A 24,471-nucleotide genomic window follows, 5' to 3' on the forward strand; every position below is an offset into this window, starting at 1 on the left:
TTTCACTGCTCTTGGGTCTTTCCCTTAAAATAATAATGCTCAGGGAAATATTAATTTGTTCCAGCTTCCATGGAGCAACCCCCTAGCCCCCAAACCTCAAGGAGGAAAAATACAACTGCATAGGTGCAGCTTCCCCAGAGCAGGAGCTATCGAGTTGCAGATCCATTTCTGATGCTCAGCAAGAGCACAGGGGTTCAGAGAAAAACCCAAGCTGTGGTATCAAACCCTGAGCTGCAGAGCAGAGGCTCTTCTGCTCTTCCACCCTGGAACACCCAGCTCCCTTTGGGCTGCTGTTGGATAGTTGGATGGTGGTTGGAATTGGGGCTTTCATTCCTGCCTTGCCTGAGGTCTCATTGTGTTTCTCTGAGCAGGTCTCTACCTTGCTCTTTGGGGGTTTTTTTGACCCCCCCAGAAAAGATATTCCCCCTGTGATGGTCCTTGTGAACCTTAGCTGTTCTTCTCTGCAAGCTGTATGGTTTTTCTGCCATTTCATGAGATGTTTTGGTTGCTCTTTCCCATTTTCTTCAGCGTGGATCAGAACATCACCTGGTGCTTGGGAATTCTTTTTGGGTTGAGGATGAAGCCCTGAGAGTCTTTGATCCAGGGAGCTGCAGAAATTCTCTTTGTGTCCTCAGCTTGTCCCAGCCCTGACCAAATAGGTGCTGATGTGATGGGGAGAAAATCAGCACAATTGGAGCAGGGGATGAGGGTGGAGTGGCAGTGGAGTCCCTGCACCTGGATGCAGCTTTGTGAAGAATTTCTCCTTTAAATTTTCAGGTTCTTGTTCCAGAAAAAATGAATTTGAGGAGAAACAGGCCCAGAGAAGAAGTGGAGGCTGCGAGGGCAATGGATTAATACAGAGAGGTTCTGATGTTTCAGCAGTGGAGGTTGAGCAGCTGTAGGTGGAGAGGAGATATGGTTTGCTTTCTGTTTGTGTTTTGGCAGTAAAATATAGGGGAGGGGAAAAAAAAAACCTATGGAAACTAAGAACATTGGTTCAAGAAAATATAGGAGGAAAAATTACCATAATTAGTACAGACAAGAAAATGACTTCTTTTTTAATTTTTATTTTTTAACCAGGAGATAGGAAATTCCAGAGTAGCTTCCAGGAGAAGAAATGGGAAAAAAAAATACCTGTTTTTAAGGTGGAGTTCAGTTTACTAAGTTTTGACTTGACAGGAAGGAAACTGGCCTGGATCTGCAAGTTTATTCTAGTGTTTCAAACTGAGAATATCTTCTGCTGCTTCATGAAAACAACTATTAACACATTTAAAACTTATTTTTTAAAATCTGTACTACAATAGTGATGAAAAAACAGCTGTGTTTTGAGCCTGTGGAGTGACAAATCCAAATCTCCATTATTTTAATTCTTTCATTCTGTCAAAAAATCCATAGATTTTCAAAAGGCCACTGGATCAGGATGCAGCCAGGTAAAACAAGCTGCAGTCCAGGCAGCAGTGAAGAGATCTGTGCAGTCTCATTACAAGCACTGGGGGCAGATTACCACTAATTATTTTTAACCTACATGAGCAGGCATTATCCTGCTAATTTTTTCCTGCTGCTGCATTCATGTCAATGTTGAAAGTACAAACAATTCCCTGCATAAAATTTTGTTTGGTTTGCCTTGCCCCACAGATTAACAAATCTGATTACTGCATTTAAATTTAATACCCCCCAAATTCCCTAAATGAATGATTCACTGTGAGGCCACGAGGAGATGTAATTATCTATGAAAACTAATGAATCATGTCGTTAGGATAGTTTTCCTTGCAGCTGTCTCCAATTAATATGTCTGTCAATTCTGATTGCAACCTCAGTGTGTAGGTGCTGCTGGGTCTCTGGTCTCCATCCCTCTCTTCAACAGTTGCACCCAGAAAGGAGAATTCTCCGTGGCCTTTCCAGTTGTGCTGTTGGAAAATGCAGAGCCATGGGAATGTGTTTGGGAAATAGGGAAGTGATGGAGTGGGGTTTGGTTTGACTGCATCCCTTTCACATTACCCTAAACAGGGAGGCCTTTACAGAAATCACTTTTGATGAGAATTTAGCATAGAATCCCAGATTGGTTTGGTTGGAAGGGACCTGGAAGATCATCCCACCCCATCCTCCCAGCTCCAAGCCCCATCCAACCTGGCATTCATCACTTCCAGGGATGGGGCATTCATTTAAAGCTTTTCTCTGCTAATTTTCTCTGCCAATGTTCTTAGCTGGCATTAGGGTGTTCTCATGGGAGACTTACTGAGCAGTGATTTTTTTTTTCTCCTTGTAAATCAAGTCCTAGTTTGCTCTGGGTGGCATTTTGGTACCTACCTAGGGTGGATAGAGCGGTTTTTCTTCTCTCCACTTCAGTGGGGGAAGATGTTGAGTCTTTAACAACTAGCACAAATATCCTGTAAGCAGCTGAGTGAAGAGAGGATCAAAGGAGACTTCCCAAAGCCTAGAGAGGATGGGCTTGTTCAGTCTACTGATTCAGTAGCCAAGTGGCCCTGCATCAGATGGTCCTCCTTGCCTCTCCAAGGAAGTCAGCCCGCTCCCTGCTCTGTAGTAACCTTCAAGTTAATTATTTTATCTATCAATAACTGAAGTTGTCCCAGGGTGGAATAACATCTCAAAAGGATACTTCAGCAAGGAGAGGTGTGTTCCATCCCTAGGTTGGTCTTGGTTGGGTTCCTTGGGTGCTGCAGTTGCTGAGCAGAATGACCCAAAGGGTGTGCAGCCCTGGGGAAGTGTTGTCATCAGTACTGGAAGGGGGTTTGAACCAAACTGTGTGGCTGGTGGGGAACTGAGAGCTTCTGAAATTACCTGAAAATAAACTCAGTGGGTTTGTTAGCATCTTGCAGGAGAATGAACCCAGAGCAAGGGGACCTGGAGGGAAGGATGCAATGCACGTGGCTCAGGGTTACTGTGGGCAAAGCCCACGGCTGCAAGACATCTTTTCCCATGATGTGGTCCCCCCCAGTGAGTCAGGGGGTGCCTGCAGGACATGCAAGGCTCTGTGAAGGTGTCTTAGTTGAAGAGCTGGGCAGGAGGAGGAGGAGAGAGGTGTGTGCTTGGCTCTCCCAACCTACGGGAAGGGACCGGCAGCCTCTGGATGTCAGCGTTTGTGAGCTGACCATATCCCAGGGAGGAGATTTGTTGTGACAGGGAGTCTGGCTCATTTGAAGTGGTTCCCCCTGCTAGAGAAGAGCTTGCTGGTTCCTTGTACAAATTGCTCTCCTGCTGGGAATTGAGTCGTTCCACCTCAGGCTCACAATAACATTGGCTCTTTTCCGCATTGTTTGACTGCTGGGGACGTATTGATATGATCTCCTGCAAGGAGAGGCTTGGCTAAAATGAGGATTAAGAGGGAAAGCGAGCAGATTGCAGGGTATTAACAACTTGTTCGCAGTCCTGGGGCAGAAGGAAGAAGGGGGGGAAAAAAATAAAAATAAAGTCAGGCTGCTGTGATTTCAGAATGTTTGCTTTGTGAGCCCAGAGCCTGCTGGGTGCTGCTGGAGAAACACCAGGCTGGGCACTGGGGCTGGCATTTCAGGTATGAGGCTTCTGTCAGGCTGGTGGGGTTTGAACACCTGTAATTGCAATTAACAGCTATAAAGCAAAAAGTCCCTGTGTTGAATGAAAGGAGGGAGGGAGGGGGGGAATTCAGAGGGAATGTAAGTGATAGGGTGGAGAGGTGAATGTGTGCGGCGTGTCCCTTCCCTTCCCTTCCGAGGAGGAAGGCTGTAAAAATACCAGAGTTAATTTTCAGTCTGTCTTGATGATCAAAGCCAGACAACACGGGGTTTTCCTGTGGGCTGAGTGGGACTTCCTATAAAAGGACTGCGTAACGTTTGTTTATGAAAGTGCAAAGCCACAGAATTACAAAGAGCAGGAGTTTACCAAGGAGCAGGGATTTTTGCTTTTCCCAGTGAGAGTGCGACTGGAGATACACGGGGTGGTGTGACCTCAGGAATAACTCCAGTCACAGTGTATGGCAAGTAGGATGGTTTGTACCACCTGTACTGCACTGTGTTCTCTTAGCTATTTTAGTAGCTAATTAATCTTGATTTACTTGGATTTAAGCGGGTTTTTTATTCCTTCTCTTTTGGCACATATGTGCAACCTATTATATCATAAATCCCACACGTTTCAGCAGATGTCATCCTGATTGTTCCCTACAGCACAGCACACTACTAGTAAAACATTCAAGGTCAGGAACTCGGATTCTTTAACCACTGTATTCAAGGAAGCCAATTTATTGCTCTGTCGCAGCAGAAAAGGGTAATTTCTTTTGGACCTATATCACATTGGCAGCCAATCTGGAGAGGTCAAAACTGCCTTCACGCTTTAGGTTTTGTGGGTGCATTAATCTGCCCTAATAAATTAAGTTGCACCCCAGTGATGCCAGCACAGGGCATTTCTGAGTATTTAGTGTCTTTATGTTCCTCTAGAGGTGTGAATTATTTTTGTGCACTCAGTCTTTGACCTGTGTCTCGTATCCTAAAATCAATACAAGTATTCCTTGTACTTTTGACTTCTGTCTGTTAAAGGGTTTAAAGCTGTTTGCTTGGGGCTGGAGGAAGTGACCTTCATATCAAATAATCCTGACTTGGCGAGTTGGGGTTTTGGGTAGCTTTCTTGTGGCTATTTGTGCTGTGAAAGCTGAATAAAAATTTGCAACTTAAAGTCTTAAAAAGTGAATTAGGTCTGTGTTGACTCCAAAGAGCCATTAGTGTGTCCTCAGTGTGGGATGTTTCTTGGTTTTCATTGCTGCTTAATGTATAGCTGTTACACAGTGTCTGACCTTTTCCCTGGGACTGTGAATGAGATGTTGGAATGATAATGTGAATTAAAACATCTTGCAGAAGAGAATGGCTTCCCTGATCTTTTCCAAAAGGGGGAAAAAAAATCCTTACAAAAAGAAAGAAGAGGGAGACACCTCTCTTCATTTGCCATCTCTCTAATACTTTGATCACTTCTTTCTTCTTGGTTTATTCTTAATAGTTGAATTTTTTCAAGGATGTCTTTTCTGGTGAGTTTGTGTAGTGCCTGGAGCAGGGTCTGCATGGCTCTTGTGGTTCTTCTCCCTGTCCATGTCCTTGTCCATGTCCATGTCCTTGTCCTTCTGTGGCTGTGGGGGGGCTGTGGGTGCTCCTGTGGCTCCTGAGCAGCATCATGGCAGAGTTGGCTTCTTGTAAGGCACCTGTAGCCCACAACAGCTGAATGTTCCCTGCCATGGTCATACCCTTCCCTAGCCTACAACAGAGCTTATTTAAGATGTTTTGGTAAGATTATTAGGTGGCTAAACCAAACAGAGGTAGATATTCCACTTCTCAAATATTTCCACAGTGACGAGCTCGAAAGCTTTTGATTTCCCTTTCCAGAACACTTTGGAGTGTTTTCCTTATGCTCTGGATCACTTTTTTGGGGGGATTTACTGCTGATGGGTGGGCTTGGCTTCATACCTGAGAGTGGCTGTTGCCAAACCTCCTAAAATCCTCCCATGAGCAACACAGACAAAAAGGAGGCACAGGCAGCACCTCCCCTGGCTAATGGGGGATTTGAGGGGAGGCTCAGCTGATAGAGAGGGCTCAGACTTGGTTGTGGCACCTGCTGGAAACTGGAGGAAGGTGTTTGGCATCAGGATCCCTGATGGTTGTGCAATAGAGAGGTTTGTATAAAAAAAAATTTGGTAATCCAGTATGTGTCTCTGTAAACTGAGTGTGCTTTGTGCATGCAGAGCTGGCATTCCATATGAAGCAATCCCAGGGGAAGAGAGAAAAGAGAACTGGGACTGGAAGGCAGAGTCCTAAAAGAGAGGGGGAATTTAGCAATGGATCCTGAAGTGCAAAGAAACCTTTGAATGGTTGAAGGTAGTGCAGTATTTGGTGCTGGTGGCATTGCAGGAGGGCAGGAGAGGGCTCTGCCAGGCAGGGGAGCTGCAGGGCTCTGTGCAGACCAGGCTTGCAGAGGGCTGGAGGGGGGATAAATCCCTTGGGCCCTAAAGGGGGACTGATAGAAGTGGCCATTTCAGTCTTTAATTAAAAAGAAAACTGTCATTCTGGGCAGATTGTCAACATCTTCCATAGAAGAAATAGTACTGAAGCAGAGCAGGAGATGGGTTTCTCTTTGTTCAGGGTTTCAAGGACTCCAGAGGTAATCATAGCTTAGGAAGAATTTGATGATCTGATCTCCTTTGAACCCAATATTGCTGAAAATCCAAGATTATTGGAACCTAAATGTCACAAGCATAGGTAGAGCACTGGTTTTCTGCAGGGCCTGGCAGGAGGTTTGCTCTGGGAAACATATGATGACATCATGGGTTTTATTAAAAGTGTGATAAGCATGCAGAGTGTTCTGCAAAAATATTGAAAGTTGACACAGATTCATCAGTCCTGAAAGTCTGTGAGCCAGTGTTCCAGAGCAGTATCCATGTCCCAGGGCAAGGCCAGGAGTCAGGATGGAATCCAGGCAACAAAACTGATTCAGTCTTGAGTGGATCTGTGCTGTGGGCAGAGGATAAAGAGACATCAGCTCCTTTTCTGGTCTGGACAATTGCCAAGTTCAGTTTGTGTCCTAAATTCATAGGGTCTGACTCTCACCAGCAGTGGTGGAGCTGAGCCACAGAGATGTATCATAGGTATCAGGGAACTGAAGGAGAAGGTGTACCAAGAATACCAAAATACTGCATTTTTCAAAAAGAAGTAATAGTAAAAGGTCTTGTGAAGAGAGAGGAAAAAAGATTTATCGGATTGGGCTCAGTTTCACTCAGCTGAAGCCCCCAATCTGGGTGGTAACAGTGGCTGGGGGGGTGTGAGCTTTGGTGCATCTGTAGGCAGGAGGAGGAGGAGGAGTGGAGCAGGGATGAAGCTGTGCCTTGTGGGTGATCCCAGGGCAGCCCAAGGGCAGCACTTCCTGGCTCTGCTCTTGAGGTCTTTTAAACTTTTCTGGGTTTTTTATCATTTCCTAGACACCACCCTGGGAAAGCAAGGTGCTGTCTAGATGTCTGCCACAGAGAGAAGATGCAAAGTGAGCTCTGCACTGCAGCCCATCTCGGGGAGAGCTGCTGAGGGGTGGCAGCTGCTCACCTCTGATGCCATCTCATAGAATCATAGAACTGGCTGGGTTGGAAGGGACCACAGGGATCATTGAGTACAACCCTTGAACCAACATTGCGGTTGCTAGACCATGGCACTGAGTGCCACATCCAGTCTCTTTTTAAATATCTCCAGACATGGAGAATCCACTACTTCCCTGGGCAGCCCATTCTGGACAGGGTGATCAGACATTGGAAAGAAATTCTTTCTAATGTCCAACCTAAACCTCCAACCTAAAGGGGTGCAAAGAAGCCACAAGCTGAGAGGTTCAGGAGCTGAGCCCCCAGCTCTGTTCCTGGCAGGAACAGCTCTGAGCACCCAGCAGCTCATGCCCAGCCCTTCATAGAATCACAGAATCATAGAATGGGCTGGGTTGGAAGGGACCTCAGAGATCATCAAGTCCAACCCTTGATCCACTGCCCCCGTGGTTCCCAGCCCATGGCACTCAGTGCCACATCCAGGCTCTTTGGAAAGATCTCCAGACACGGAGAATCCACTACTTCCCTGGGCAGCCCATTCCAATGCCTGATCACCCTCTCCAGAAAGAAATTCTTTCTCATCTCCAACCTAAACCTCCCCTGGCACAACTTGAGACCCTTTGTGCCCTCTTGTCTTGCTGAGAGTTGCCTGGGAAAAGAGCCCAACCCCCCCCTGGCTCCAACCTCCTTTCAGGGAGTTGGAGAGAGTGATGAGGTCTCCCCTGAGCCTCCTCTTCTCCAGCCTCAACACCCCCAGCTCCTTCAGCCTCTCCTCATAGGGTCTGTGCTCGAGTCCCTTCACCAGCCTGGTTGCCCTCCTTTGGACCTGCTCCAGGACCCCGATATCCTTCCTAAACTGAGGGGCCCAGAACTGGACACAGGACTCAAGCTGTGGCCTCACCAGAGCTGAGTACATCTCAGTGGGATGGGAAGCATCTCTGGGCCTTGCAGCTCCTTGCTGGCTCCCAGCTGCTGCCCAGACCTCCCTCTGGCTCTTAACTCCCTCCACCTGCTCTTCCCTACTCAGATGCCAGCACTTTACCTTAGAAATCTGCTAACTTGGAGAATTCCTTCTTGTTCTGCCTTGCAGACAGGCACCAGGGATGTGACTTTGGGGGCAGTGGTCCTCACCTCCCCCTTGAGGCATCTCCCCAGGGCTTGGCCAGGCTGCTGCAGGCACTGCTGCCTGTCCCCAGACCCAGACCTTGGGCTTCCTTCTTGGGGGAGACACCTGATTGAAGTCTCTTTGTGCTGGTCTGGCAGCACGGGCCAGCAAGGAGCCCTTGAGAACCTGGTTGTGATTCTTCCAGAACCACCCTGACCCTCTGGAGCCAGCCCTGCTCCTCAGCCTCAGGGAACCCACCAGCTCTGGAGGAAAGCATCACTTTGATTTAGATGTTTGCTGTTGCCTCCTCTTCCCAAAGTGATGAATTCATCTCAAGTCATTCCACCTGGCTGCTGCTGGGCTGGTGGCAGAAGGGACACCCTGGCAATCAGTGCTGCTGGTCACGTTAAGGCAGTTTTCTGCACCACAGGCACATGCAGAGATCTCCAGTGAATCACCCTGTTGCTGTGCTGCTGTTCTAACACACTTTGTTTTGTGCTCCGGTGCATAAATGACAAAAAGGAGCAGGAAGAGGACTGTGCAGAACAAATTGCTGTGAATGTCAGCTCTTCAAAAGTGGGGTGGGGGTTCCCCTGCCTCCCCTTTGTGTGCCCTGCTTTGGGTACATCCCTCTATAGGGACCCTTCTTGTAAGCTTCTGGTCACTTAACTTGCCAAGGGCTGGAACTTCCTTTAAGAGTTTGCTTGTGACAAATATGAATTTATGGTAACAGTTACTCATTGTGCTAAAACTAAGAATGTAATTACTCAATTTAGGGAACTTGCCTTAGAACTTCCCTTTTGGGGTCTAGCAGAAGCGCAGTGTGGTGCTGCTGGTCCCCAAATACCCTCTCCCACTGGAGCCAAGCAAATCCCATCCCTTCAGGAGTCTTGCTCAAGCACGGTGACTGCAAATGAGAGATTTTTCTGCTGATTTCTGTGCCCCTGGGGGGGAAGAGTTGCTCCAGAGAATGGAGGAGGAGTTGATGTGTAAGGAGAGCTGCTGGGAGGGCAGCAATGCTGCCTGCCCTGCCCCTTCCTCTGGGCAATGCAAATTGTCCCAGAACTGGTGACCAGAAAACGAATTTGCTCCTGCTAGCAAGTTGTTGTGATTATTGCCTGAGGCTCCTCAGTTTTTATTTTGGTTTTTTTTTTTGTCTGGAGAGAGCAGTGGGCTCAGTTCTCTTTGTCCCTTGCCCTCCCTTGGTATCCTGCCCAGGACTCCAACCTTCCCTCTGTGCTCCTGGGATGCTCTGTCCCAAACTCCAGCACTCAGGAAGGGGCATTTTCCTCTTCCTGAACCAGGGGGTTGCTGCTGATCACATCCAAAGCCAGAACATGGAAATCTCTCCTACCCCTGGTTTTAATCAGGCAGTCAGCAAATCCCAGGTCAAGAGTAAATATAAATACTGCCTGAGATGAAACTCAGTCTGGTTTTGAAGAACTCCCTCCCACTGAAATGGAGGTGTTTTGGGGTTTTTTTTTATTTTTTTTTTTATTTTTTAACAGTCCTACCCTGAAAGTCTCTCCTGGGTTATGTCTCATCCTCACTTAACTATTTGAGGTGGGTTTTTTCTTTTCATTCCAAGTTTCTGGAAGCTCTATGGTTTTTCCCTGTTAGCCATTTTTAATTCAGAATGCCCTAGAGAGCCTTTCCTTGTCTGACTGTCTAGAGTGCTCCATGGGGAAAAATTTAAAAAATAACATGTAAGCTTTAAATAATTTACTATGAGAGTAATTGGGTTTATACAGCAGTTCATAAACCTTTAGCTGGTAAAAATCAAAGTACCTTAATCTGAAAAGCAGATGGGAGGGTTGTCAGGGTGAAGGCTTATAGAGTTTTCAAAGACAAATTGTTTAATTCCATCACTGACTGGGAAAATAAATAGTTCTGCTGCTCAATTGGAAACAGGAACATCACAGAAATGAGACTTCAAGCATTCTGTGTTCTCCAACAACGAAATCAAAAGGAACTTGGTAGAAAGATGTGATCTGGTCCTCATTGATGAGAACTGAAAGGCAAAGGCTTCTGAAACACGTTTTACCATTCTTCCTGAATTTTCAAGTGCTCTTCCTCCCCTCCTTTCGGGGGCTGACACTGTCCAAGACCTCTCTTGGGTGTGAATCAGCAATGCCTGGGATGTCTGTGGGTCCTTTCCTTCTATGCAGAGGGGTGGCAGGAGGAGTCAGGGTCTCTGCCTAAATGCTGGGGTGATGACTGTCAGAGGCTGCCCTAAAATCCCACTTTTCAATGGAATGAAGCTGTTTGCAGCAGGGTTGAAAGCTGGGAACCATGCCTTGCCTCTATAATGAAGGCTGCATTTGTACCCCCAGATTAATGCTGCTCACAGGCCAGGCAGTTGTATCTGGCCAGCACATCCCTTGCAAGTGATGGGCTTGCTTTAGTTGGGCTAATGGACTGATGAGATCACCTCTAATTTGTGTATCAAGCTGGTTTGTATCACATAATTCAAAGGAAAAAAAAAAAAAAAAAGAGGGGGGGGTGGAAAACCTCACACACAAAACAACAAAACCCTCTTTTTTTTTTTTTTCTTGCTGGACTTCAAAGCTTGCATTCTAAGCAGTGTGCTCTGCCCTGTGAAAGTGACTTTTTATTTTTTTATTTATTTATTTTGCTCAGAGCCATTACCTCAGCCAATAAACATCAGCAAATGAGCTCTCCTTGGGGTGTTTGGTTTTCATTTACTCTGCAGCTCTGCCATGCCTGCACAAGTGCTGTTGGCCCATCCAGAAGAGGTGCTGGGGGGTGCCTGGGGTGCTGAGCTGCCTTGCCTCCTGCTTTGGGGCTTTAATCTCTGCCCATCACTGCCCCCAGTGTTCTCCTGAGGCCAAGAAAATGCAGAAGAACAAGAAGAAGAAGAAGAAGGAGTGGGTGTTTTGCTCATAATTTAGGCACCTAGACCTATAAAAACCAGGTTTCAGAGAGCCCTGAGAACATGGATCTCTTTGGTTGGGGCTGGATGGAGCAGAGGGGCCCAAACTTGAGCTGCTCAAGCTGAAACACAGAAATCTGCTGCCCCCAAGTTCATCAGCACTGCCTGGGGGGGCTGGAGCTGATCCCTGGGCAGGGGTGCACAGGGGGGCAGTGGTGATGATGGTGCTGATGGTGATGGGATGAACACGGTTGTTACATGGCCTTGTGTTGCCATGTGGATGTTTAGTGCTGAATCCCACTGGGTTATGTGTGCTCTTCCCCCAGGGTCTTAAAATTAGCCATGGTAGAAGGTGTGGAACTTGCTGGAAGTGAGAAGGGCCAACTTGGAAAGGTATTTAAAGTAGCTGAAGCCCACGTGTGATGCTGACAAGGGCAGCTAAGGATCCAGTCTGGATTTTCTGTAAATGTGCTGAGGACAAGAAGAGAAATAAGAGAAATTCTTGGGCTTCTGTCAAGTTGTTCTCAAAGAAATCTTCTCTTGGAGGCTGCTGAAGCACCTGGAAAAAGCTTCTGCCCAGCCTGGGCTGTGCTTTCTTCCTCTTTGATGCTGCAGATTATGCCCATGGCAGCAGAGCAGGTCAGTGCACAGTGTGTTTCTGTGTCTCTTCTCTTGTGAGAAGCATCTTCAGGACATTCACAGTTTGGAAAATAGGGGATAGTAGGAGAAAAAAGGGAAGCTGAAGAACTGAAGGCTTAGTTCAGCTTAGATTTCAAAATGCACTGGGTATTTCTCAGGGGAGATGTGTTTCAGGCTGCCATGTGCTCAGGTGCTGGGAGGAAAAGGATGTCAGGCTTGGACAGGTGGATTTTCAGTGCTCTGTTTAAACCTCCTTGAGAGGGAACTGATGCCCAGTGATCACAGCTTGAGGTAGAAAATCACAGTACCTCAACCAACCTGGGCAGTCAAGTTTGAGGTCAGGGAATTTGCCAGCTTGCCAGGCAATCCCTTTGCTTTCTGCCACAGGATCCACTCTCCTCAGCCCCCTCTTCTCTGCTTCTCTCCATGTTTCTATCATTTTTTCCTGTTCCTTTGCTGTCTGTCTTGTGGCATGGTGTCTGTACCTACCTGCTGGCTCAGCTCACTGGTGCAGCAGCATCAGAGTTTGGCCATGGGAAGTTTTGAAGCTGGCCACTGAATCCCAGCAGGAATTTGGGCACTTCTGGGTGAGCATCATAACCTACCTGGAGCTCCTGACCCAAAGGGCTTCCCTGGACCTGCTCTGGCTCCCAGCTGAACATGAACCCATGATGATGTTTCACTGCTTGATCCAATTCTTGCCTCTTATTTATTGTCCTTTACTTGTTGTAATGATTTTGCCCTGCTTGATTTGAACTTTTGGATTGTTGCTTCTGAGCTCTGGGCTTAGAGCTCAGAATTGGCTTATCCAGCTTTTTTTTTTGCTTTTTTTCTTTTCCCCTTCATTTTGAGGCCTGTGCTGGGAATAAGCTCTGGCTCTCTGGTGTCCTGAGCAGTGAATAGGGTATCTGTGTGTGCTGGATGGCAGAGGTGTTGTGTTCAGCAGTTTAATTAAGCTGAGCACTTGATATTAAGTGACGAAGGAGCAATGTGTTACTCTAAAGAAAATACCTATCCCAGAACGTGGCAGTGTGGCTTGTTTCACCCTGACAAAAACCAGGTGAGCAGAAAGAGTTGGCTGCAGCTGGAATAGCTATTAACAAACATGCCTGCCTGCCAGGCTGCTCTCTGAGCCCTGAAACCTGATAAGACTCCATCCACAGCCCTAATAAAAGGAATTTCCATGCACAATTACTTCAGCTAGGATTTAATCTTATAATAGTGTCTTTTGTTGAAAGGGCTGCAGAGAGAAGACGCTGGGTAATCCCCCAGCACCTCCTGGAGCAGGGATGCAGGCAGTGTTGTCCTGGCAGGATCACCTCCAGGGATCCCAGGCAGGAATCAGGTGCAGCCTCCATCACCTCTACCCCTCATCCCCCACTCCTGATGCCCTCGGGAGCCATCGGATGCTGGGATGTCCCACTGAGTCCACAGGAGGTGGAGAGGGTGAAGTGGGGAACAGAATGGGAAAAGTTGGTGCATCATAACCAGAAACATATCAGGGGAAGTTGTTGAGGTGGTCAGGATGGGGATAGCAGCAGTGCTTGTGGCTAACACCGTGCTCCTACCTGCTGTTTGCCTTCAGGGGTGAAGCTGGAGCTGTCCCAGGGATTGGATCCCAGCACTTGTCTTAGTCTGGAGCAAAACTGTGAGGTTTTTTTGTTCAGTCAGGAACCAGAGCAGAGAGACTCAGTGTGGTTTTAGTAACTATATCTGCTAGCAAGCTGGCTACCTTGGAGTCAGGGTTGTTATAGGTAAGGGTGTTTTTTGGCAGAATTCATCCAGCAGCAGAGTGTTGCTCTGACACTGCTCATTCAACAGAAAAAAATTGGTTTGAGTTGACCTTGAAGAGTGTTTGCTTGAAGAAGTGAGAGGTGTTTGTTGCCCATGGTGTTCAGCAGGGTGAGCTCAGCAGAGACAGAGTCAGGGAATCAGGGCTTGGGAGAAGGAAATAATCATGAGACACACAAAGCTCTGCATTGTGTGCTTGGGAGGAAGAAAGATTTAATAAAGTACTTTAGTAGAAAGCCTAAGAAGTAATTGAGTTAGACTGTTGAGTGTTCTGTGAGGTGAGCACTGACAGAGGAGTTACCCAACCAGACCATTGCTGCTGGGCTCTTCTGCTCAGTCCTGCTGCTCTGCACCTGAATTCACCTTGACCTTGGTTTTTTCCAAAACTGCTCTCCCTCCAAAGGAAAGAACAAATGAATAGGAGCAAAACTAGAATTCTTTTTAGCAGCTAAATTATAAAGCTAAAAATCTGAATAAACAAATGGGGCAAGGATCAGAGAATATTTCATGAACACTTTTTTATGTTAGCTGAGGCACTTCAGTTACATCCTGTGCTCCTGGGGTGCCAGGGAGGTTTTTTTTTTCTCTTTTTATCAGTTTTACCACTGTACACCTTTTTGCCACTGGTTCCACTTTACCTCTGTGTTGCTGGTGTTTGGATTTCTATTGAAATCTGGCTGAAAGAATTCTTTGGAGCTCACCTTGTTGCATTCTGCCTTTCTGCTTGTGTACTTCCTAGCCAGAAGAGAGGTGTCAGTCCAAGGAAATGGGGACCTCAGCTCTCCTGGAGTTCGTGGCAACAGAGCACTCAACTTCCACAAGTTGTATTTGAAAGCTGCAATCTCCTCATCACACTGGGGTGCTGGTTGTCAAAAATGAGCTGCAGAATTCAGCTGCCAGCTGGTGGTTGCTCCCAGTGGGTGCTTGTGTGACCATTTCAGATTAAAGCTGGGTACAGAGTTGCTGCTGCAGAGCTAGGTTAGTTGGATTAACTTGCACTCTAAGAGAGTAGGATTCATTTTCAGAGTTGTCTTGGAGCTGTCTGCATTGTTCAGGCTTTTCATGTTGGCTTTCTTGCTGAACTGTAGTTAATGCTGAGTTGAGATTTCCATGACAAGTCCTCTTCTTGGAGATTTACAGCTCAGCTGCTTTAATTTGCTAGGCTAATGCTTTGGAATGCAGGTTGACAGTCCAGATGTGAAACCTTTCTCCTCAGAAAGAAAACAAAGGATTAAATGTGTTTTAAAAGGGTTTGAAAAAATAATTTAAGATTGAGGCCCAGAACCTAACATCTGAAGTCTTGAAATACTGCTGCTAGCTGGGGATGGGAAACTTCAAAATCCGGAGACTTGAAAGTGTGTCATCTTTGGCCAGGCTGCAGGGACCCTTTGCCTCTCGGTGCACCTGTGACTGCCCATATCAAATGCTTCACAAGGTTTTACAAAATGTCAAATAATCAAACTATGCATCTCGGTGCCTTCAGTGCAGGTGACAGCCCTGTGGCTCATCCCCACAGATGGAAACTGGGGGGATGGGGAAGGGGCTGGGACAGCAAAGATGGATACAGCATCATTAAGGCGCTGAACAAATACAGTGTAGGAAGGAAAAAACAACATCAGCCAGCCCAGAAGACTGGAGATGGCAAAATGGAGCTTGATCATGAACAATATGAGAGCAGGGTGGCAACTGTGGAGGAAAAGGTGGAGCAGACAACAAGCAGTTACCTCCTCAGCCCATCCAGTGGGCTGGGTGTTGTTTCCGCTCAAACCTGCAGTGAAGGGGGGGACAACTCAGCGCTCTCATGGAACTGAGAGTGTTTCCCCAGTAGTCTTTGGTAAAGGTGGTATCATGCTTTCTGATTTGACAGCTGACCCCCCCCTACCCCAATTCCACGGGGGGCCCTATAAATTGAATTCTTGTTTTCAGGCTGTGGGGAGGGAGATGCAGCTCTGCTGCAGTGCCTGTTTGCCTCCATCCTCATCACAGGGTGAAGGGTCTGAGCAGAGTGCAGGGATTCTCTAAAGCCTGGCTGAATTGGAAAAGGGTATAATGGTGGTGTGTAATGCCCAAAACATCTTTTTTTTTAGAGAGAGAAACATAATGGGCTCTGCCAAGCCATTGATTCTGCTCCTTTGTGCTTGTGAAGGTTGGTACAATGCATCTATCAATTAATATCTGTTTGGGTTTCAGATTAATGTGGGTTGGAAATGATGCAGGGAGAGTTCATTGTCCTTTCAAAGAAAAGATGAAAACATCTCTAACTTTCTCCCAGCCCATATGGGAAGAGCAGACATTGGGAGTCTGCACTACCAGATGTCTTAAAATGGAACTCCTTGCCTCACAGGTTAAAAAGGGCAGATCTGCTGGGCAGGTCCTTGCTCAAGTTGCCTCGAGAAGCAGAATGGGGTAGAGATGGCAGAGCTTTGCCTTGTGATTTATTAAAACTGGGCTTGGGAGGTAAAAAGCTTGTGGCTTTTTATTTAGATCTAATGATCCAGCTGATCTTCTGATCAAATTTAGGAAGACTCTGTAGGCCAGGGATTTTGTAAGGAGCTCAGGCACATTTTGTCTCTTCCGTTGAGATTCATTCTTGTCAGAAAGGTTTCTGCCCTTTTACCATGTTGTGGAGCAACAGATCAGTGCAAGTATGCTGAGAAATGAGTTTAACAAGTGACAAAAATGGCTTACATTTTTCCTAGTGAAAAATGAGGGGAAAAACTTGAAACCCTAAGCTCAGGGTGCTTTTTGTAGTACCAGTGTATTTCTTTTAAAAAGTGGATGTTGTAACTTCAGCAATGAGAACTGACTTTGAGAATGCACACATAGAGCTAGGAGTTAATTGTTTTGCTGTGTGTATTCACATTCTTCCTTTTTTTTTTTTTTTCCTTTTTTTTTTTTTTGTCTTTTATTGGAAACAAAGTAGTTTGGCAAGAGAGATGTTTGATCCCTGAACTCTCTCTGCTGCTGCAGGTAGTGTGCTGACTTGTTCCCATGCATTTGAGAGCAATCAAACAGCTTCTGCAAACAGTTGCAGGAGAAACACACACACAATAAGCACAGAAATCTCTTCAGTTTGATAACCCCTCTATTTGTGTAGCTTGATAAAGTGGAGGCTTAAGGTTTCCTTCCTGCACTGGAGTTCATCACAGTGGAATCTGGGGCTCGTGCATGGAGATCAAACCAGTATTTAGCCACGGTCTCCTGAAGTGTCTTCCAGACACATTGCTCAGTGGCACTAAACCCTCAGCTTTGTGCAGCTTTTGCCAATTAATCACTTTGGGTCCTTCCAACAAATGATCTGTAGAAAGGAGAAAATCATAGAGGAGCGGAGCAGCTGTCTAAGGGCTCCCTCTGTATAGCAGCCTTGCCTTGCTCTGCAAAAATCCACGGGCACGGAGCCACGCTAAACACTGAGTGTTCAGCCACATCTGCAGAAAATCCATGGGAGGGCATGTGGAAAGTTGGCACAACTTCTGGTGGAAGGAAGTGGGAAGAAAGAAAATCATTAGCTAAGGGTAACCAGGATTCGGAGGCTTGGGGTTGTCTTATCTGTGGAAGTTCTTCTTCCACCCTTTCTGTTGTTTTAACCACTTCTCGGAGTAATCTGAGCTTTTTCCACGACTGCAGATTTGGAGTATTTTTGAGCCATCAGCTCAGGAGATGTTTTTCTCTGCTTTTGGTCTGACTCAGCCTTCTGGGCAGGTAGGACACAAGTGATTCCAGCAATATCAGAGGATTGTCTCCACTGCACTGCAGCTAATTCCTGGTGTTTGCTCAGCTCTGAGCACGTTGTTAGATGATGTATTCCTCTTGCTAATTTAGTCAATTTACCACTGATTCCAGTAGAGCTTGATGAAGTATGTCAGCTGGAGATCAGTCCCAGGTGCCTGGGTTGACCTTAGCTTTATCAGCTGCTTTCAATAGTGTAACCATAAAGCATTTGCAAGTTTTCTGGTTCCTCCCCTGATTGATAGACCAGTTCTGAAGTGGCTTTCCTCCTGGTTTGTGATCCAAGAGGATAATGCCATGCAGCTGCCCACAGCATGATGCTCTTGTGGTGAGTACTGTGATGCTCAGTTGGCTTCTTACCAGCCTGAATGTTTATTATAAAATGGCAGTTGTGTTTTGCAGGCCTGACAACTCCTTGTTCTGCAGTTTCCTCTTCTCTAAGTACCTTGAGGAGTACTGAACAAGTTCTCTTAATGTTCAGGTGAGACTGAGCTAAGAAGAGGTTTCACTGCAGCCCTACAGAGTGGAAAAGCCTGGCAGCACCTGGTGGAAATCAGCTTTTAGCAGCTGGTAGAGATGCTTGGTTTTCTTGAATGTGATTCTGGTGAACTTTTCTGGAGTTCTGCTCAGTTCCTAGGAGTGATGGGCTGGTGAAGAAAATCTTCCCACCTGGCCTCATGAGCCTTTCTGATGGATTCCCAGCACAGTGAGATTGTTCAAAAGATGATGTGAGCTCACAGCTCCACTTGAGGCTAAGGGAAGTCCTCCCATGATTAGGAGCCAGGACTTGACCAGTGGAATTTCTTTTAAACCAAATTTTGCATCTGCTCCTGCATGATGTTGGGGATCTGCAGAGGTTATTGCTGAGGAGGAGCTCCTGGTGTTCGAGCTGCTCATTCAGAGACCAAAGACAGGGTTGGGTTGGACTGTCTGGGGCAAAGGTACTCATCAGCTTTCTAAAATGCAATTTTATTGAAAATAAAAGCAAAAAAACATCTTCCTTTGCAGCGTGGGGGTAATTAGAGGGATGAGCTCTATACTGAGAATCCTTCCAGAGTATGGTGGGGGACTGGTACCATCCAAGAGTGGCTCTGCTCACTCCTCAGATGAATGAAACTGGAAGGCAGGGAACACACCACTTCAGTTTGAATCACTGAATTTCAGCATCACAACAGCATGTGGAGCTCTGTTCCCTTTTTGCTCCTCAGACTGCATTCCCTGTAATATATTGTTGGTCTCCAGCTATGGAAGAACACTGCTGGTCATTTTTTCCAATCTTCCTTAATCTACCTCAAAACTGAGAGCACTTAATCTCCAGTTGTTGAAGAATTCTCAGTTGTAGGGACCGTGGCAGCAATGAAGTGTTACACTAACTTTGAAGGTTTTAATGTGAAAAACATGGGACTGTCTCGTGGGTTGGAAACAGTGTTCCAGTTCACACTTTAGGGGTGGTTCAGTCCTGGATTGAGTTTTCTTTAAATCGGAGTAGGAAGGAGTTTACACATCCCATGCAGCATGCTCGACATCTCAGGAATTCCAGGATTTCTTTCTTTAAAGACACTGGCCAGGGAGCAGGGGGATTCTGCACCCCTGGCTCCCAGCAAAGCTGAACAATTTGGTGATTCTTCTCCTGGGGCTAAAATGACATTGACCATTTATAACCAGCTCCAAACCTCCGAGCTGGGGCTGCCTCCTGGGCAGATTTTGAGATATGAAGGGGTTCTTTTCCTTTTCCTTTTCCTTTTCCTTTTCCTTTCCCTTTTCCTTTCCCTTTTTCCTTTTCCTTTTCCTTTTCCTTTTCCTTTTCCTTTTCCTTTTCCTTTTCCTTTTCCTTTTCCTTTTCCTTTTCCTTTTCCTTTTCCTTTTCCTTTTCCTTTTCCTTTTCCTTTCCTTCCCTTTCCTTTCCTTCTCCTTCAAAGGTGCTTGGGAAACTTCTGCCAGAACTCCCAAGTGATGGGGCCTTTGTCCTGGAGGAAGGAGGCTGGCTGGAGGGTGATCCATCAGCACTGCCCCATCCTTCCCAGCCCCGCGGCATCAAAGGGACCTGCCCAGCCCCAGCTCCTGTCCAGCCCCAGCTCCTGCCCATCCCCAGCTCCTGCCCATCCCCAGCTCCTGCCCATCCCCAGCTCCTGCCCATCCCCAGCTCCTGTCCAGCCCCAGCTCCTGCCCATCCCCAGCTTCTCCCCAGCTCCTGCCCATCCCCAGCTCCTGCCCATCCCCAGCTCCTGCCCATCCCCAGCTCCTGCCCAGCTCCTTCCCATCCCCAGCTCCTTCCCATCCCCAGCTCCTTCCCATCCCCAGCTCCTGTCCATCCCCAGCTCCTGTCCATCCCCAGCTCCTTCCCATCCTGGCTCAGAGGGTGATGGATTGGAGGAATGACTTATGATTTATGGGGAGCACCCCTTGGGAGTGATACCCTCAGCAGGCAAGGTGCTGGCTGCTCAGAGCCCTCACGTAGCTCCCTGCCCAGCTCGTGGTGAAAGGGGATGAGAATTTCTTTTTTTATCTCGTGGAGGAAAGGTGTAGATCTGGGGCAAGGTGGCTGTGACCTGGGTTGGTGAGATGCTGTCACACTGTTTTGCTTTCTTTCAGTGGGTCTAGGGCCCGGTTCTTTGGTGCTACCCTCCAGGATTACATGACTGTGAAAAGAAAATAAAGAAAAAGAAAGATAAAGAAAGTTTAAAGAAAAGTAGTAGTAATTATCAAGTAGATTTTAAAGTGACAACAGCTGCCTGGAGTATCTTAAGTGATTTATTTATTTATTCACTTATTTATTTGAGAGATGCTTGGAAACCTAAACTTGCAGTGCTTCATAGCCAAGTATGTGTTTTATGGGGAATTGCTATAGCTTCTTACCCTAGTGTAATTGTGGCAGATGCTGTGAATTCATAATTAAAGCCATTGATAACTCTGGAAAAGTATTGCAGTGCTGTACAAGCTTGGGAAAAATCAGAGTTACCAAAAGAAAGCAGGGGTGAAATATTATGAACAATTTCTGCAGGTGGGATTCTAAAAATCCTGCTTAGATTTTCTCTAAAGGGAAAACAAACAAATAGGGGTCTGAATTAGCTTCTGTCCTTTCATTTTCTGTTAAAACTTTGCAGAATGCAAACATATTGCAACAGGAAAAGTGTTTTGATTGGCAGGGCTTTGTTATACAAATGTCAGAAAGCTTCCAGTCTCTCAGTGCTCCCAGCTCTGCTGGAGATACAGAATTTATGATTATTTGATGTTAGCAGCATTTCCTTGGATTCTCTCAAAGTCAGATCTTTGGGAAAAAAAAAAAAATAAGTAATTTGAAGATTTTGTTGGAAGTTTGATAGCTTGGGCTAAAAATCCCTCTGGTGTTGCTTAAGCACTCAACTTATGGGAGTTGAGTAAGTAAAAGAAAAACTGAGCAGTGATTGCAGGTACAGGGAGCAGTGGGTGCTCTGGGCTGGGTGTGGAGGTTGGTTTTTTGCTGTGATGACTTCAGTGAGTGCTGTAAAAAGGGGGTAACCTCTTCCAGTTCTTACAGGAAGGATTTTTTTGTTTGTTGATGTTGCTGTCCATTTGTTAGCAAGTTATCTGTGCTGGTCTGCTTGAAACACAGGAAAGAACAGCAAAGACCACTTTCTGGGGGCAAAAAGGGAGGAACAAATGACCTGGCTTCACTTCTAGTGAGAGGGAGACTGTTATCTCCTCCTAGATAACTGGGGAAGGATACTCAGAATACTGTATCATGTGAATATAGTTATTGCCTGCCTTGTATCACTGTGAGTTCTCAACACATCTGGACTGAGAGGAGTTCCAGTAACATTAAAGCACACTATTTTGGTTGGCACACTGATGCTGTGGTATATGCCAATTAGTAATGGCTCTTGGAAACAGCCTGCTTGAAGCTCTCCCTGAACTATTCCCTAGAGAAATTATTCAATTAAGTACAGCTAAAATTAATGTCCATGGATAATAAGCAGCTGGAAAAGGCAAAACTCCAGTGTGTGCTTTTAAAATAACAGCTCTAACTAATCACTGTGTTTGCTGGAATCCATACCACTGTTTGTCTTCTCAGTGTTGTTCTTCAGCTGGGAATGATCTGATGAGCTCTCCCACAGCCCGTGGCCTGGGACCATTCTTTGTCACCAGTGTGGATTTTTAAATCACCATCTGCTGCCTCTGGACCTGCTTTTGTGAGGCTGAGGTGTTCTGTGTTGCTCACGGGTATCAAGGTTTGACCCAGCTATAATCTGCTCCGTTTTGTGATGGATGAGTGAGGAAGGAGACAGTGGTCCTCCACGTGTCCTCAGTCCCTGGAGCAGATGGCCAAGATTTTCTGTTGCAGAACAAAAACTTCCTCTTGGTTCAGCAACTCTCAGCCAGAAAGATGCTGGAAGTTTGGGGAGCCAATGGAAAGGGTGACACTGGAGATGTGGGCTGCTCCTTGGCCTCCTGAGCCAAGCACTTGGGCTGCTTCTCACTTCCCAAGGGCCAGGCAGAGATCCCAGGACTCAGGAGCAGTTTGTTCTTTCCACTCTGCAGGTTTTTCACTGTTGTCACTGGGAACCAGGAGAATCCTGATCCTGAAGGAGTTGTTTGTTCCTCTGCAAGGATCCTTCAGGGTGGGAAGCTGGCATGGCCTGGAGGGCACAGGGTTGGCAGAAGGAGACCTCCTGTGTGATGGCTGAGGCATCACCCAGTGCCTCCAGCTACTGCAGTGAGGTTGGGGGGCAGGTTGGGGCTTTCCTTCCCTGCCTGCTCTCCTGGGCAGCAACCAGGATGGTGTTTGCTCCAGAAGCAAAAAGCAGAAGTTTGTTTGCTCCTGCCTGGAGCTCCCCCAGCCCAGATGCTTTGTCAGCAGAGCCACAGCCTGGCAGGATGGGGACAGGGATGAGAACAAACAGAGCTGCCCAGAACCCCCCCAGAGCTGCAGGGGAAGCAGTGGGAAGTGGGATCCCCTCTTGTCTCCTTGAAGCCCCTGGGACTGGGATGTACACATGGCACATCATACAACATCTTCCCAACAGGAGTCCAGAAGGAGTTTTCTGGCTGTCTCCAAGGGCCATCATGCCCCTGTAAATTAGAAGAGCTAAAGAGTGAGACAGCTGAAACACAGAGGAACAAGTTGGTTGGCTCCCTTGGAGAAGTTATAGCCTTTTGGGTTTTAAAAATCCTTTTTAATACTGCCAAAGAAGAGATCAGATGTCATCAGTTATATTTGGGAAAGTGGGGAGATGAATCGTGGTCTTTACAAGCAATGCAGAACTCGGCACAGGGTGTCCCGAGCAGCATGGAGCTTGGAGCAGCACCAGAACCAGCACCAGGGTGGTTCTGTGCCATGGGGGGAGAGCTGAGCACCTCCCAGGGGCTGCAAAAATCAGGCCTGGCCTTCAGCCCCAGAGAGAAATTCAGATTCTTGGCTTTGTGGGTTTTTTCACTGTGTTTTTCTCTTCTCCCTCTGCCTTGACACTACAGCTGGCACATGGAGGTTCTTTAGGTTGCTGAGGTTCTTCCCTTAGTTGCAGTGTTCTCTTCATACTGCTGTGCATTTGGAACAATGCTTGCTTGCTTATTGAGATGTAATTGTGGGGTTTGGAGGTACAGAGGTTGGCATTCAGTGTATGATTCATTTCTTTGGTATCTTGCTCTTCTCCTGAGGCACCAGAGACCTGAGAGTGAAAGCCTGCTTGGCTTCTCCACTAAATTCCAACCTTATTGTAATTTATTATTTTTTTCTGTGTGTGTGTGTAGCATAAAACAGTATGGATTTTAGTTCTCTAGATGTTTTTCTTCAGGCTGGCTGCAGTCTTCCATGACTCCCAGAGGGGCATGCCATGGAGATGCATTACTGACTGATAAATCCTATTGAGTGATCTGTAAATACAAATCCATGGAAAATCCCAACAATTTCAAGGAAATGTTTGGTCAGCAACACCGTCCTGCTAAACTGTGACCAAAGCCCAGATTTGTTTTCTCTCTGCCTGTGCTGGGTTTCATGTGGCTGTTTTCACTTGGCTCTTGGGTTTCTTCACAGACAGAACGTGTGCGACTCAAAGAGGGAGCTGCCAAAACCAAGGGAGGCTTTTTACATTTTTTTTTTTTTTGACTAAAACAAACAAGAAAAGAAGGGTTGTAAAGTCATGTATGAAAGCAGAACTGGCTGTGGAAGAGGCTGTTTTACTTATGGGGAGTGATGTTCATCCTTCCAACCCTGCCCATTCTGTGATTCCTGGGGACCCCATGAGTTAAAGGAGAATAATTAAAAATAAAAAAATCCCATTGGGTTCAGAAAGCTGAGTGGGGCACAGGTGGCAGCAGGGAGACGGGGGATGGAAAGACAACCAAATCATGTTCTTTCCTTTGAGTGGAGAAGGAAAAAACTCCCATAAGTTCCTGCCAAGGGAAACGTGACATGCCTCAAAGTGGCCATGCCCAGCTCTCCTGCTCTGCCACCCTCTGGCTTTGCTCCTTTTCTGAGCTGTGTCCCACTTGTCCCTAATGAGTTGATTTTCTCTGATGAGCTCCTTGCTGGGAGGAACAGCAAGGAGGCCTCAGGTGGCTTGGTTAATGGTGCTCTGGTGATGAGAGCAACGTCATCCATAGGTGGTGGATGGGATCATCTCTGCTGCACCTCATGTGACTCTTCATCTCATAAATTACCCATTTTTTAATGATTAAAATGCAGAGCTTTTTGCTGCTGTTGAGTCCCTGCAGAGGAAGATTCAATATTAATTTTGTGTCTTTAATGTGATCTCATGAGCCAGCAGTTCACTTGCTGCCCTGTCCCCAGCATTGCTGGGCACTGGTGGGGTCTTGGCACTGGGGTTGGAGAAGGAGGAAAGATGGAGTGGCTGAATGGGCTGGGAATGGGACTTCTGCTCTCTGGAAACATTTGGGCTTTTTGTTTTGTTGTCAAAACTTAGAATTTCATTTGCAAGCTGCAAGCTGCTTGTTCATTTGAAGCTGCTTTTTCACTTCAAGCCCATCAGGGATGTGTTGCAGATGAAGGGCATCACAGGGAGGTGAAACACTGATGGTCCAGGTGTGCAGAGTGCATCCCGGGCTCTGGGATGTCCTGGTTTTATCATCTGTCAAACAGGTTGCCAGTGGAAACCATTCCCTTGGAAAACTTCTGCCCAGCTGTAGAAAGACTTGATGGCTGAGTTGACAGAGGAGTTGGGGCTGCCAGAGAAGTCAGATTTCAGCCCCATAGGAAGTGGTGTTAGAAATGTCAACAGAGGAGTTGGGGATATGGGAAAGGCAGAATATGGGAAAGGCAGATGGTGA

The 24,471-nt window shown here is 46.7% G+C and overlaps 1 non-coding gene across 1 annotated transcript in view; it reads left to right on the forward strand.

The window, feature by feature from the left end:
• The first annotated feature begins 1,942 nt into the window (after positions 1 to 1,942).
• LOC103533888 overlaps positions 1,943 to 24,471 on the forward strand; it is a 63,586-nt gene continuing 41,057 nt past the window's right edge. The window contains exons 1-3 of the transcript XR_003988310.1: positions 1,943 to 1,954; positions 15,221 to 15,230; positions 15,874 to 15,885. This is a non-coding gene — a transcript (uncharacterized LOC103533888). The remainder of the gene's footprint in view (positions 1,955 to 15,220; positions 15,231 to 15,873; positions 15,886 to 24,471) is intronic.

This window comes from Calypte anna, chromosome 18 (assembly GCF_003957555.1).
Source record: "Calypte anna isolate BGI_N300 chromosome 18, bCalAnn1_v1.p, whole genome shotgun sequence".
Classification (NCBI taxonomy): domain Eukaryota; kingdom Metazoa; phylum Chordata; class Aves; order Apodiformes; family Trochilidae; genus Calypte; species Calypte anna.